This window comes from Bufo bufo, chromosome 5 (genome assembly GCF_905171765.1).
Source record: "Bufo bufo chromosome 5, aBufBuf1.1, whole genome shotgun sequence".
NCBI lineage: Eukaryota > Metazoa > Chordata > Amphibia > Anura > Bufonidae > Bufo > Bufo bufo.
The window spans coordinates 178,330,415-178,345,080 of record NC_053393.1 but is presented as its reverse complement, the minus strand read 5'-3'; positions in this window follow the sequence as shown (position 1 = coordinate 178,345,080).

Genomic DNA, 14,666 nt, shown 5'->3' with positions numbered 1-14,666 from the left:
CACATGACCTTCTCTCATGCCTCCGCTGGATCATCCAGATGGTCATTGGTGAACTTCAAACGGACTTGGAAATGGGCTGGCGTGAGCAAGGGGACCTTGCGTGCCCTGCAGGATTTAAATTCATGATGGCATAGTGTGTTACTAAAGGTAATCTTTGAGACTGTGGTCCCAGCTCTCTTCAGGTCCTCCCCTGTAGTTCTGGGCTGATTCCTGACCTTTTTCAGAATAATCCTTTCCCCATGAGGCAAAAACTTACATGTAGCCCCAGACCAAGGAAGATTGACAGTCATCTTGTATTACTTCCATTTTCTAATAATTGCCCCAATAGTTGTTGCCTTCTCACCAAGTTGCTTACCTATTGTCCTGTAGCCCATACCAGCCTTGTGCAGGTCTTCAATTTTGTCGCTAGTGTCCTTAGCTCTTTGGTCTTGGCCATGGTGGAGAGGTTGGAGTATGATTGAGTGTGTGGACAGGTGTCTTATACAGGTAAAAAGTTCAAACAAGTGCAATTAAAGGGATTCTGTCATGAGATTTGAGCCCTATAAGCTAAACATATGGCCAGGTCCGTACTAATAACATGAATCCTAAACTGCCCTTATTAAACCTGCTTGTGGCTCTATTAGCCCAAAAAACTGGTTTTTATAAGCTGTCACTCACCTACCTAAGGTGCCCAAGGGGTTTTACGTTAACCCAGGGTGCCCGCCTGCACCCCTCGCCGTCTGGTGCCCAGCGCCGCCTTCCTCACCTCAGCCCCACCTCCGCAATCCTCCCGTTCCTCTGCTAGATCCGGCGCCTGCGCACTAGGCTCAGCCTGATGCGCCGCGGACTCCTGGCAGCGGCTTCATTGAGCGAAGTGCGCATGCACATGTCATGGTCTTACCTTCTTGCTGTTCTCCTTCGTTTGACATGTGCTGGCGGCCATCTGGTTTCTGGGTTTCTTGTAGCCTTCCACCCTGCGGCTCCTCCTTCCCACTGGGAGGAGCTGGATGCCTAGCTCATATATATAGGAGGTCTGTGGCTTCAGTTCCTTGCTTGGTCCTCTTGTGTTCACATGCTTCTAAGACTGCTGCTGCTTCTGGTTCCTGATCCTGGCTTCGTCTGACTACCCTGCTGGTTCCTGATCCTGGCTTCGTCTGACTACCCTTCTGGTTCCTGACCTCTGGCTTCGCAAAGACTCTGCTCGGTTTCACCATCCGTTTGGACTTTTGCTTTACAGCTTTATTTTCAATAAAGCCTTCTTATTTCACTTATCTCTTGTTGTACGTCTGGTTCATGGTTCCGTGACATTAGGACCAAGCCATGAATTCTGACGGTACAGGGCCATCCTCGCTACCCACGCTGGTTGCCAGACTTGATCAGCAGGATCACTTGTTGGGTCGGTTCGCTGTGGCGTTGCAAACCCTGCTTGAACGCACGGCTCATTTCGCTCCCGTTGCCGATGGGTCGGTTGTCGCTCCTGGGCTCGCTCCTACTGCCGCTCCGGTTGTTGCGCCAGAGTCTACCCCGACACCTGTTGTTGCGCCTGCGGTGTTTCGGGGTATGACCGGTTCTGCCCCTCTTCCACAGCGCTTTGGGGGAGAGCCAACTCAGTGCCGAGGTTTCCTTAACCAGGTGGGCATTTATTTCGAGTTGCTGCCACATGCCTTTCCCACTGAGAGATCAAAGGTGGGCTTCTTGATCTCGCTGCTCTCGGACAAGGCCTTGGCCTGGGCCAGCCCTTTATGGGAGAACAACAATCCGGTGGTTGCCGAGTTTTCCGGTTTTGTTGCTTCTCTTCGGAAGGTATTCGATGTGCCGGCTCGTGCTGCCTCTGCTGCGAAGCTCCTTATGTCCATCAGACAGGGTTCACGATCCGTAGCTGAATACGCCATTGAGGATTCGTACCCTGGCAGCAGAGGTGGGCTGGAATAATGAGGCTCAGGGTCGCTGCTTTCTCTCATGGTCTCTCGGATGCCTTGAAGGATGAGGTTGCAGCTAAGGACCTACCAGTTGAGCTCGAGTCTCTTATTTCTTTCCTGATTTTGATTGACACCAGACTCAGGGAGAGACCTTCCTTTAAGGAGAACCTGCGGAGGTCTTCTAACAGATTGGTGCCTACGTTTGCTGTCCCACCCGTGCCTCCCTCTCCTCCCACGCCTCCTGGGGATGACTTGTCTGGGGGTGAACCCATGCAGCTGGGGTTTGCTCGCCTGTCCGAGGGGGAGAGGGCACTCCGGAGACGCGAGGGCCGATGCATGTACTGTGGTCTCGGTGGGCATTTTCGGTTGGCATGTCCGAACCGTCCGGGAAAACGCTCGTACCTGAGATCCTGTCGGGGGCAGATCTGGGTGGAGTCTCCTCGTCCCCGGTTTCCCGTGTTGACAAACCACTGATCACTGTTGTCCTCTCCTGGGTCGGGGGCTCGGTGACGACCCAGGCGTTGGTGGACTCTGGTGCTGGTGGTTTGTTCATTGATAGTGTGTTCGCTGCCGCCAATTCCATTCCTCTGCAGGCTCGAGGTTCCCCACTGGCTCTTGAGGCGATAGACGGCAGACCCCTTCTGCCGCCACACGTGACTCATGAGACCCTTCCAGTGGGGATAGCCATTGGTGCCGTTCACAGAGAGTCGGTCTGCCTCCAGGTTATTTCGTCTCCACACTACTCGGTGGTCTTGGGGTACCCCTGGCTCCAGAAGCATAATCCGACTTTCGATTGGAGATCGGTCGAGATCCTCTCGTGGTCACCGCAGTGTGGGGCTAGTTGCATCCATGGGTCTGTCAAGTTGCTGTGTACTTCCTCGGACTCTCTGTTGCCTCCTGAATACGAGGAGTACCGGGATGTATTCGATAAGGTGCGCGCGGTTGCCCTACCTCCGCACCGCCCATACGATTGTGCCATAGAGTTACAATCTGGTGCCGTTCCTCCTCGTGGCAAAGTCTATCCACTGTCGGTAGCGGAGAATGAGGCCATGGAGGAGTACGTGAGGGAGGCGCTTTCACGCGGACACATTCGCAAATCTTCGTCCCCGGCAGGGGCTGGATTTTTCTTTGTGAAAAAGAAGGGGTGGTGAGTTGAGGCCTTGCATCGATTACAGGGGTCTCAATCGCATCACGATCAAGAACGCTTACCCCGATACCCTTGATTTCCGAGCTGTTCGATCGCCTTAAAGGGGCCACGGTCTTTACCAAACTCGACCTGAGGGCGGCATATAACCTGGTAAGGATCAAGGCGGGCGATGAGTGGAAGACCGCGTTTAACACCAGGACCGGTCATTACGAATCCTTGGTTATGCCCTTTGGGGTTGTGCAATGCGCCCGCAGTCTTTCAGGAATTCATCAACGATGTTTTCCGTGACCTGTTGCAGCAGTGAGGTGGTGGTCTATTTGGATGACATCTTGGTATATTCTGAATCCATGGAGGCCCACATTCTGGATGTCAGACGAGTGTTGCAACGGTTACGAGAGAACAAGCTGTTCGGTAAGCTTGAGAAATGCGAATTTCACACCGATCCCAGGTAACCTTCTTAGGTTACATCATTTCCGCTGAGGGGTTCTCCATGGATCCTGAGAAGGTTTCGGCTGTCTTACAGTGGCCCCAGCCCAGTGGTCTTCGTTCCCTGCAGCGCTTTTTGGGCTTCGCCAATTATTATCGGAAGTTCATCAGGGACTTTTCCATGCTGGCCAAGCCTCTCACGGATCTGACCAGGAAGGGCAGTAATTCCCAGGTCTGGCCGCTCGAGGCCATCCGAGCTTTTGAGGCCCTAAAGTCCGCCTTTGTGTCGGCTCCGATTCTGTCGCATCCCAACCCTGGGTTGCCCTTTGTCCTCGAGGTGGACGCGTCTGAGACGGGAGTAGGCGCCCTTCTGTCTCAGCGTAGAACACCAGAGGGTCCTCTGCTTCCTTGTGGGTTTACTCCCGGAAACTGTCTTCCGCGGAGTGCAACTTTCAGATTGGTGACAGGGAGTTATTGGCCATCGTGCAGGCCCTTAAAGAATGGAGGCACTTGCTCGAGGGTTCGGTGGTTCCGGTTCTCATCCTGACGGACCACAAGAATCTGACCTACCTTTCTGAGGCCAAGAGATTGACACCACGTCAGGCCAGATGGGCTCTGTTCTTGTCACGTTTTAATTACGTGGTCTCCTACCTACCCGGTTCCAAGAACATCAGGGTGGATGCCTTATCACGGCAGTACTCCGAGCTGTCCAGGGAGGAGTCGATTCCGACTTCGGTCATACCTCCGAATCAGATCCTGGCCGCCATTCGCACCAGCCTGACCTCTCCCCTGGGTGAGCAGATTTTGGCGGCTCAATCTGGTGCTCCCTCTGGGAGACCCAACGGCAGATGTTTTGTGCCTGAGGAGTTGCGCACTCGGTTGTTGCGAACCTACCATAACTCCAAGACCGCGGGGGCATCCTGGAAAGAATCAGCTGTCCTGGGCTGTTTCACGTCTGTTCTGGTGGCCTTCCCTACGTTCCGACATCGCCGCATATGTAGCGGCATGCTCCGTTTGTGCCCAGAGTAAGTCCCCTCGGCACCTTCCGTTGGGCCTTCTGCAACCCATAGCCACCGGGGAGCGCCCATGGTCACACCTGGGGATGGATTTCATTGTGGACCTCCCTGCATCCCGAGGCCATACGGTCATTCTCATGATTGTGGATCGGTTTTCCAAAATGTGCCACTGTGTTCCTCTCAAGAAGTTACCCTCTGCACAAGAGTTGGCCACGATTTTTGCCAGGGAGGTCTTCCGGTTGCACAGTTTGCCCAAGGAGATTGTGTCGGATCGGGGGAGTCAGTTTGTGTCCAGGTTCTGGCGCGCCTTTTGCTCCCAGTTGGGGATTCATCTCTCCTTCTCCTCGGCCTACCACCCTCAGTCCAATGGGGCCGCAGAACGATCCAATCAGGCCTTGGAGCAATTCCTTCGTTGCTATGTCTCCGATCACCAAGACAATTGGGTTAACCTCCTGCCTTGGGCTGAGTTTGCCAGGAACACGGCGGTGAACTCTTCCTCTGGGACGTCTCCCTTCATGGCCAATTATGGGTTCCAACCTGCCGTGTTACCGGAGGTATTCTCTCCCCAGGATATTCCGGCTGTGGAGGATCACCTTTCCGTCCTACGTGCTTCTTGGGTACAGATCCAGAAGTCCCTTGAGGTCTCTGCGCAGCGCCAGAGACTCCAGGCTGATCGCAGACGAGCGCCTGCTCCTTCCTACCAGGTCGGAGACCGTGTATGGTTGTCCACCCGCAACCTCAACCTTCGAGTGCCCACTCCCAAGCTGGCGCCTCGCTTTGTTGGTCCCTTCCGAGTGCTTCGCAGGGTAAACCCGGTAGCCTATGCCCTTGCGCTTCCTCCTGGCATGCGGATCTCCAACGTGTTTCATGTCTCCCTGTTGAAGCCACTGGTGTGTAATCGTTTCACTTCCTCGGTTCCTCGGCCTCGTCCGGTCCAAGTGGGCAATCGTGAGGAATATGAGGTGAGCAATATCCTCGACTCACGCCTGGTCCGCGGTCGGTTGCAGTTTTTGGTCCATTGGCGTGGTTATGGTCCAGAGGAGCGTTCCTGGGTTCCCTCCGCAGATGTCCATGCTCCTGCCTTGCTCCGAGCCTTCCACGCACGCTTCCCTCAGAAACCGTTTTGTGCTCCGCGGAGGAGGGGCCCTTGAGGGGGAGGTACTGTCATGGTCTTACCTTCTTGCTGTTCTCCTTCGTTTGACATGTGCTGGCGGCCATCTGGTTTCTGGGTTTCTTGTAGCCTTCCACCCTGCGGCTCCTCCTTCCCACTGGGAGGAGCTGGATGCCTAGCTCATATATATAGGAGGTCTGTGGCTTCAGTTCCTTGCTTGGTCCTCTTGTGTTCACATGCTTCTAAGACTGCTGCTGCTTCTGTTCCTGATCCTGGCTTCGTCTGACTACCCTGCTGGTTCCTGATCCTGGCTTCGTCTGACTACCCTTCTGGTTCCTGACCTCTGGCTTCGCAAAGACTCTGCTCGGTTTCACCATCCGTTTGGACTTTTGCTTTACAGCTTTATTTTCAATAAAGCCTTCTTATTTTCACTTATCTCTTGTTGTACGTCTGGTTCATGGTTCCGTGACAGCACATCAGGCGGCGCATGCGCACTTCGCTCAACGAAACCGCTGCCATGAGTCCGCGGCGCATCAGGCTGAGCCTAGTGCGCAGGCGCCGGATCTGGCAGAGGGACGGGAGGATTGCGGAGGCGGGGCTGAGGTGAGGAAGGCGGCGCTGGGCACCAGAAGGCGAGGGGTGCGGGCGGGCACCCTGGGTTAACGTAAAACCCCTTGGGCGCCTTAGGTAGGTGAGTGACAGCTTATAAAAAACTGTTTTTTGGGCTAATAGAGCCACAAGCAGGTTTAATAAGGGCAGTTTAGGATTCATGTTATTAGTACGGACCTGGCCATATGTTTAGCTTATAGGGCTCAAATCTCATGACAGAATCCCTTTTTATGCAAGTAATTTAGAAGGAAAGGGCTTGGAAGCATTGGAAATCCTCAATACAGGTAATGAGTGCAGAGTAAGAGGGCTTCTTAAAGAAAAAGCTAACAGGTCTGTGAGAGCCAAAATTCTTGCTGGTTGGTAGGTGATGATATACTTTCATGCAATAAAATGCTAATAATTATATAAAATCATACAATGTGATTTTCTGGATTATTATAATTTTTTTTATTCTGTCTCTCACAGTTAAAGTGTGCCTACGACAAAATATACAGACCTCTCCATTCTTTGTAGGTGGGAAAACTTGCAAAATCACCAGTGTATCAAATACTTATTTTCCCCACTGTACCTGTGACGACCTACCAGGGCCTTCCTGAGTTACTTCCAGCCTGTCTAGCTGCTGTCCATGCTGTACACGGTTGTTACTCTGGATATTAGCTGGTGGTCATACAAATGTGACTCTACTGTGTAGCAAGCTTCCGAGATTACTTATGTGACTCTCTGCAGATACTATCTTAGACTATGCCTGATGAAGTCACCTATGTCTACACAAAAGAACATAGGATCATTTTGGTAAATGAGGCAAGTGATATAAAACAGAACTAGAAGTATGGAGGAAGAAGCAGTTGTAGAAGTAAATATTGGATCAGTTCATAGATAAGGTGTGTGAATTAATTCTAGTTCCTGGCTGTTTACTCAACTCCCATATTAATACTTCAGGCCTAAACATGCTACTATGGTCTGTGGTGTCTTCCATCAAACACATCTGCACAGCATTGGTCAGCAAATGCAAAGGGAACTGCCAGCTGCAGATCTTGATGATTTGTGTGCCCAAGTGCATTCAGTGTGGCAGCACATTCCACAGACAACTATTAATTACCTCACTGATAGCATGCCAAGACGTGTAAGTTCACGTACTTCTGTGTGTGACACTCATACTCGATACTAAATAAATCGAGATGTAAATAATTCCATTTATTTAATCATTTGTATATCATTAACATGTGTATCCATCCTGTGATTTAAAAAATTCCACAACTTTTCCATTTTAGGATCAGTTTAAATGAATCTATTTGGAATTTACAGATCTACCTATGCAGATTTTAATAACTGAAATAAAAAAAAATGATAGTGACCCTTTAACACCAATGGAAAGTACACCAGGGAGTTGCCTGCTGTGGAGATGGGACTTTTTTGTGACTTTTTGGGACATACAAGTGTTCTAATCTCTAATCTTGACCAACTTTTTACTCCACATCTGAAAGTGGAGAGGCTTACCAAAATGTCCCAAAAATTTGCATAAAATGCTGCATGCGACACTTTTACACCACAAAACTAGCGTAGCAGATTTGGAAAAGGAACCCCTTTATGCATACGTTAAGCTTTCAAAATCTGAAACAGTGCTAGATTCTCGGATTTTGACAGATAAGAAGAATAGTATGTCTGCACTAGTAGGCTGTATTCCAACTTCACATTTGTTTGCGGAGATTCAAAAAGACTGGCTGTAAAAGTAATGATGGACATTTACTAAAATGTTTAAAAAAGTTGCAAATCTCGTCAGAAAACGGGCATAAACGAAGATAAATATGCCGGAACCAAAGGCCCTGCCCCCTCCCCACCCTTGCTACTCCCCTTTTCAGGAAAGTGTCATGGGTGGGGGAGAAACACCACTTGCCTAATAAAAATTTGCAAAAGTGGCATTAAAATATTTTTTTGCAAATGTGGTGTTCGCAACTTTTATACAGCAGAAAACTGGGTGGGTGTTTGATACATTCCCCCTATTGTTTTCAAGGGAAAATACATGGTGCTATACAGAGATACAGGGAGTACCTGTGGTTACCTATTAAGGAACCACAGAGACTGTGACCACCGATGTACAGGCTCCGTGCTTCCAGCTTTACCATCAGGCCTAAGGCCAATTTTACAACGGTCAGTATTTTGCATCTGTATTTGTAAGCTAAAACCAGGATTAAGTATGAACACAGACAAGGAACAAATCTTTCCAGTACAGATTTTCCCTCTGTAGTTTCCACTCCTGGTTTTGGCTCCCAAATACTGATGCAAAACACTGACTGTGTGAAAGACTCCTTGGGCATGAATGTAGACTTTAAGAATACGTTATTTATAGGTCATGTTCAGTGGAAATAAATAAACTAAGTAACATAGATTATAAGGCCGAAAAAGGACATCTGTCCATCCAGTTCAGCCTGTTATCCTGCAAGCTGATCAGAGGAAGGCAAAAAAAACTGAGGTAGAAGCCAATTTTCCTCACTTTAGGGGAAAAAAATTCCCTCCCGACTCCAATCAGGCAATCAGAATAACTCCCTGGATCAACAACTCATCTCTAGTAGCTATAGCTTCTAATATTATTACACTCCAGAAATACATCCAGGCCCCTCTTGAACTCTTTTATTGTACTCACCATCACCACCTCCTCAGGCAGAGAGTTCCATAGTCTCACTGCTCTTACCGTAAAGAATCCTTTTCTATGTTTGTGTACAAACCTTCTTTCCTCCAAACGCAGAAGATGTCCCCTTGTCACAGTCACAGTCCTGGGGATAAATAGATGATGGGAGAGATCTCTGTACTGACCCCTGATATATTTATACATATTAATTAGATCTCCCCTCAGTAGTCTCTTTTCTAAAGTGAATAACCCTAATTTTGATAATCTTTCAGGGTACTGTAGTCCCCCCATTCCAGTTATTACTTTAGTTGCCCTCCTCTGAACCCTCTCCAGCTCGGCTATGTCTGCCTTGTTCACAGGAGTCCAGAACTGTACACAGTACTCCGTGTGTGGTCTGACTAGTGATTTGTAATGTGGCAGGACTATGTTCTCATCACGGGCATTTATGCCCCTTTTGATGCACCCCATTATCTTATTGGCCTTGGCAGCAGCTGCCTGACACTGGTTTCTACAGCTTAGTTTGCTGTTCACTAAAATTCCTTTTCCATGTAAGTGTTACCCAGTGTTTTACAATTTAGTATGTACGGGTGACTTGCATTATTCTTTCCCATGAGCATAACTTTACATTTGTCAGTGTTAAACCTCATCTGCCACTTTTACGCCCAAGCCTCCAATCTATCCAGATCCCTCTGTAGCAGTATACTGTCCTCTTCCGTGTTAATTACTTTACACAGTTTAGGGTCATCTGCCAAAATTTATATTTTACTGTGCAAGCCTTCTACAAGATCAGGCATACTCAAACTGCGGCCCTCCAGCTGTTGCAAAACTACAACTCCCAGCATCCCAATCAGCCTACAGCAGGGCATTGTGGGAGTTGTAGTTTTACAACAGCTGGAGGGCCGCAGTTTGAGGATGCCTGTACTAGATCATTAATAAATATATTGAAGAGAATAGGGCCCAATACTGACCCCTGAGGTACCCCACTAGTGACAGTGACCCAATCTGAGTGTGTACCGTTATTAACCACCCTCTGTTTTCTATCACTCAGCCAGTTACTTACCCACATACAGACATTTTCTCCCAGTCCAAGCATTTTCATTTTATATATTAACCTTTCATTTGGTACAGTGTCAAATGCTTTGGAGAAGTCCAGATATACGACATACATTGATTCGCCACTGTCAAATCTAGATGAAGCCATGGTGATATGGCGTTATTTTCATTGAGATGCTCCAAGATAGCATCTCTTAGAAAACCTTCAAACAGTTTACCCACGACAGATGTTAAACTTACCGGCCTATAGTTTCTGGGCTCTGTTTTTGGACCCTTATTGAATATTGGCACTACATTTGCTATGCGCCAATCCCGTGGAACACTCCCTGTCAGTATAGAGTCCTTAAATATCATAAATAAGGGTCTGGCTATGATATTATTTAATTCACTTGGGGTGCATGCCATCTGGTCCTGGCAAAAAGGCGCCGCTGTACTTCCTTCTGGGTCAGACGGGGCACTTTTAATGGGGAATTTACTTTTACATTCTGCTTTTCATCTGACAGATTATTTTCCTCAGTGAATACAGTGGGAAAAAAAATATTTAACAGCTTTGCTTTCTCCTCATCGCTCTCTGCAACTCCCCTCTCATTACTCTGTAGAGGAACGACACCTTCAGATTTATACTTTTTACCATTTATATAATTGCAGAACATTTTACGGTTAGTTTTGCTCTCTTTGGCAATTAATCTCTCGGTCTCTAGTTTGGCTGTTTTTTACATATTCTATTTTTTTCTTATAGTTTTTCAGTGCTTCCTCGCCACCCTCCTGTTTTAGTGATTTAAATGCTTTATTTTTGTCATTTATTGCTTTCTTTGCAGTTCTATTTATCCATATTGTTTTTTTCTTGTTCCTTAACCTTTTATTCCCATAAGGTATGTACCTCTCACAATTAGATTTTAGGATGCTTTTAAAAGTATCCCATTTTGTAGCTGTATTTTTTATTTTTGAGGACTTTGTCCCAGTTAGTTAGGCCTATGGCCTCTCTTAAATGGCTAGATTTAGCTTTTTTGAAGTTTGGTATTTTTGTTCCTCTCTGAAGAAACACCGTTTTGAATGACAATTGGAAGGTTATTACTTTATGGTCACTATTTCCCAGGTGTCCCCCAACCTGCACGTCTGTTGTTCTGTCCGGTCTATTGGTTAATACTAAGTCCAGTATGCCTGTCCCTCTAGTCGGGTCCTGAACACGTTGGGAAAGGTAATTATCTTTGGTTATTGCCAAGAACCTGTTTCATTTATGAGATATACAGGTTTTAGTTTCCCAGTCTAAATCTGGGTAGTTTATGTCCCTCATAATAACGACCTCATTAGATCTGCCGCCTCGTCTATCTCGTTTAGTAGCATATTTACTGTGGACTCTGGTATATTAGGTGGTTTATAATAAACTCCTATTAGTATTTTATTATTGTTTTTGCCTCCATGTATTTCTACCCACAGTGACTCCACATGTTCATGTCCCTTACTTATATCTTCCCGGAGTGTGGGCTTTAGATAGGACTTTACATAAAGGCAGACCCTTTCCCCTCTCCGTTTTTGGTGATCCTTTCTAAACAGACTGTAAGCCTGTACATTAACTGCCCAGTCATAGCTACCATCCAGCCAGGTCTCAGTTATTCCCACTATGTCAGTCCTCCTCACACATCACTAATTCCATTTCACCAGTTTTATTAGTCAGGCTTCTGGCATTAGTATACATACAATTAAGAGGTTTATGTATATTTTTTACCCGACACCTTTCCTTCTGAACTGTTCTAGTCCCTCCTTCAATTCCTCCCCCAGTCCCATTACCTTTCCCCCGGTCTCTATCTGAACTATCTTCCCATCCTATAACCTAATTACCCTTCCCCCCAGTCCCTAGTTTAAACACTCCTCCAACCTTCTAGCCATCTTCTCCCGCAACACCGCTAGCTGCCCCTTCCGCATTGAGGTGCAACCGATCCCTACGATAGAGTCTGTAGCCGACAGAGAAGTAGGCCCAGTTCTCCAGGAACTTAAATCCCTCCTTCCTACACCAGTTCTTTAGCCACTTGTTAACCTCCCTAATCTCCTGCTGCCTTTCTTGTGTGGCTCGTGGTACAGGTAGTATTTTGGAAAACACTACCTTTGAGGTCCTTGCCCTAAGCTTGTGACCTAAATCCCTAAAAAAAAATTTAAGGACGCTCTACCTACCTCTAACTTTGTCATTGGTTCTGATATGGACCATGACTGCTGGATCTTCTCCAGCCCCTCCCAGTAATCTGTCAACCCGATCCGCAATGTGTCGAACTAGAGTGCCAGGAAGACAACACACCGTTCGACGGTACCCCTAATAATTGAGTAAAAAATTATAATTACACTCAGCGGTAATTTGATTTTCAGGAGTCCATGACAGCACCATGAGAGAGAGGGTCCGCCTCCCAGGACAGAAAACCCACAGGTATAAAAAAAAGGAGGAGCCTCTCTCTTCCTCAGTGGTTTTCAGAGACGAGAAGCCCTTCGTAATCAAATCATCCGACTTTCCTCGCTTGCTTGACTGAAGGCATATGTTCTCTTCACGATTACTTAATTCTCTTTTTTATTTTTTATTTTATTTTTTGCACACCAAGTGACCAACCCAAGAACCGTCACCAACACCGAAGCAAAAAGGGGGAGAAATCTAGGGGTGCTGTCATGGACTCCTGAAAATCAAATTACCGGTGAGTGTAATTATCATTTTTCCCTATCGTCCATGACAGGCCCATGAGAGATCCCAAAGAAGAAAAACCAGGGTGGGACCACGACCTGGAGAACCTTACGGCCAAAAGGACAAGTCAGAAGAAGAAGAAAGATCCAACCTATAGTGCTTATAAAAGGTCAAGGGAGATGACCAAGTTGTGGCTTTGCAGATGTATTTGATCGAAGCCTCTGCTCTCTCTGTCCAAGAAGTTGCCACAGATCTTGTTGATTGAGCAGACCATCCCCGGGGAACCGGCTTCTGCAGGGAAACATAAGCTAAACAGATAGCCTGCGTTATCCACCTGGCTAAGGAACTTTTATTAGCTGATCTCCCTCTATTAGGACCTGCAAACTGTACAAACAAAGAGGTTTCTTTCCTCCATCCCTTGGTAGCCTCTAAATAAGCCAACACACATCTCCTAACATCCAAATGATAGAGCTCGGCCTCCTTAGCGTGATCACAAAAGGAAGGGAGAAACACTTCCTGGCTCTTGTGAAAATCCGAGACTACTTTGGGGAGAAAAGCTAGATCGGAGCGAAGACTAATCCTATCCTCCTGAATGGACTTGTAAGGAGGGTTGATGGAAAGAGCTTGCATCTCACCTAATCTCCTGGCAGATGTGATGGCCACTAAAAAGACACATTTTGATGGAGACTTCAGAGAGGGGTTCAAAGGGCGCTTTAACCAAGGCCTGAAGGACCAGGCCAAGGAGGGGCTCTTGCGACCCTAGCCGGGATGTTTCTAGCCACAGCCTTACAAAATCTAACAATTAGAGGATTTGCGGCTAAACATGAATCAAACAAGACACTTAGGGCTGAAATCTGAACTTTTAAAGTACTTAAGGCCAACCCTTTATCTAATTCCTTCTGGAGAAACTCTAAAATCCTAGGGATGCTAAGCTGACAGGAAGGTGAAGGAGGAATCCCTAAAAACTTAAAGAAAACTGACTATACTTCCTACTCTTTAATAAGGTAGTGACCACCAACCCCGATAGCCCCTTCCGGATCAAGTGAATACCCGTGACTGGAGGATGAATTACTGGGCCTTGACACAAGAGATCCTGAATCTCCAGAAGGACCCATGGTTCCCTGACTGAACCAGGTGAACCATGCTTGATGGGGCCAAAAGAGGGCTATCAAGATCACAAAAGCCCCGTCCTCCCTTATTTTGCTTAACACCTTGGGAATCAGTTATAACGGAGGGAATGCTTACAGAAGACCCCTGTCCCAGGGCTGAAGGAAGGCATATACTGTTGTTGGAGAATCCTCTGGACAAAGGATGCTTCTTGTAGCAAATAGGTCTACGTCTGGCAACCCCCACAGGCTTACTATTTTGGCAAACATCTCCTGATTTAAGGACCACTCCCTCTGGTCTAGCCTGTTTCAGCTATCCAGTTGTCTACACCTCTGATATGTAGGGCTGATAGAGACAACACCTTTCTTTCCAACAAGGGGAATATCTGACTCGTAATTCCCATCATCTCCTTGGATCGGGTTCCCCGCCTGATGATTTAAGTAGGCCACCACGGAACCATTGTCAGACAAAACTTTTAAATGTTGATCCCGAAGCCAAGGCAGAATCTTCTGCAGAGTCTTCAGAACTGCTGTCAATTCCTTTGCGTTGGATGAAATCTCCAAATCTGCACTGCGCCAGGAACCCTTAAATACTTCGTCCAGAACATGGGCCCCCCACCCAGACGGACTGGCATCTGTAGTGACCACTAAAGGGTTTACCACCTTCCACGGGACCCCCTGATCTAGATTCTCCCGTACCAGCCACCATTCCAGCGACTGACAGGTCTTCCTGGAGATGAGAATTTTGCTGTCTAGCTCCTCCAGTCTCCCACTGGAGATCCCTGGAATGAGCCTGAGCCCACAGAACTGCCAGAATGCATGATGTCAAGGTACCGAGGATCAGGGGTCAAGTCCTGGGAAAAAAAGTGTGGGAACTCACCCAAGATCCAGTGCCTCCGCGTGAAGTCACGGCACGCGGCGTACGCAAAGGGCAGGGAAGGTCGGGAGGAGGAGCAAGCAAGTGCCTTATTTTTCGCCCTATAAGATGCACCTAGGTTTTAGAGGAGGACAA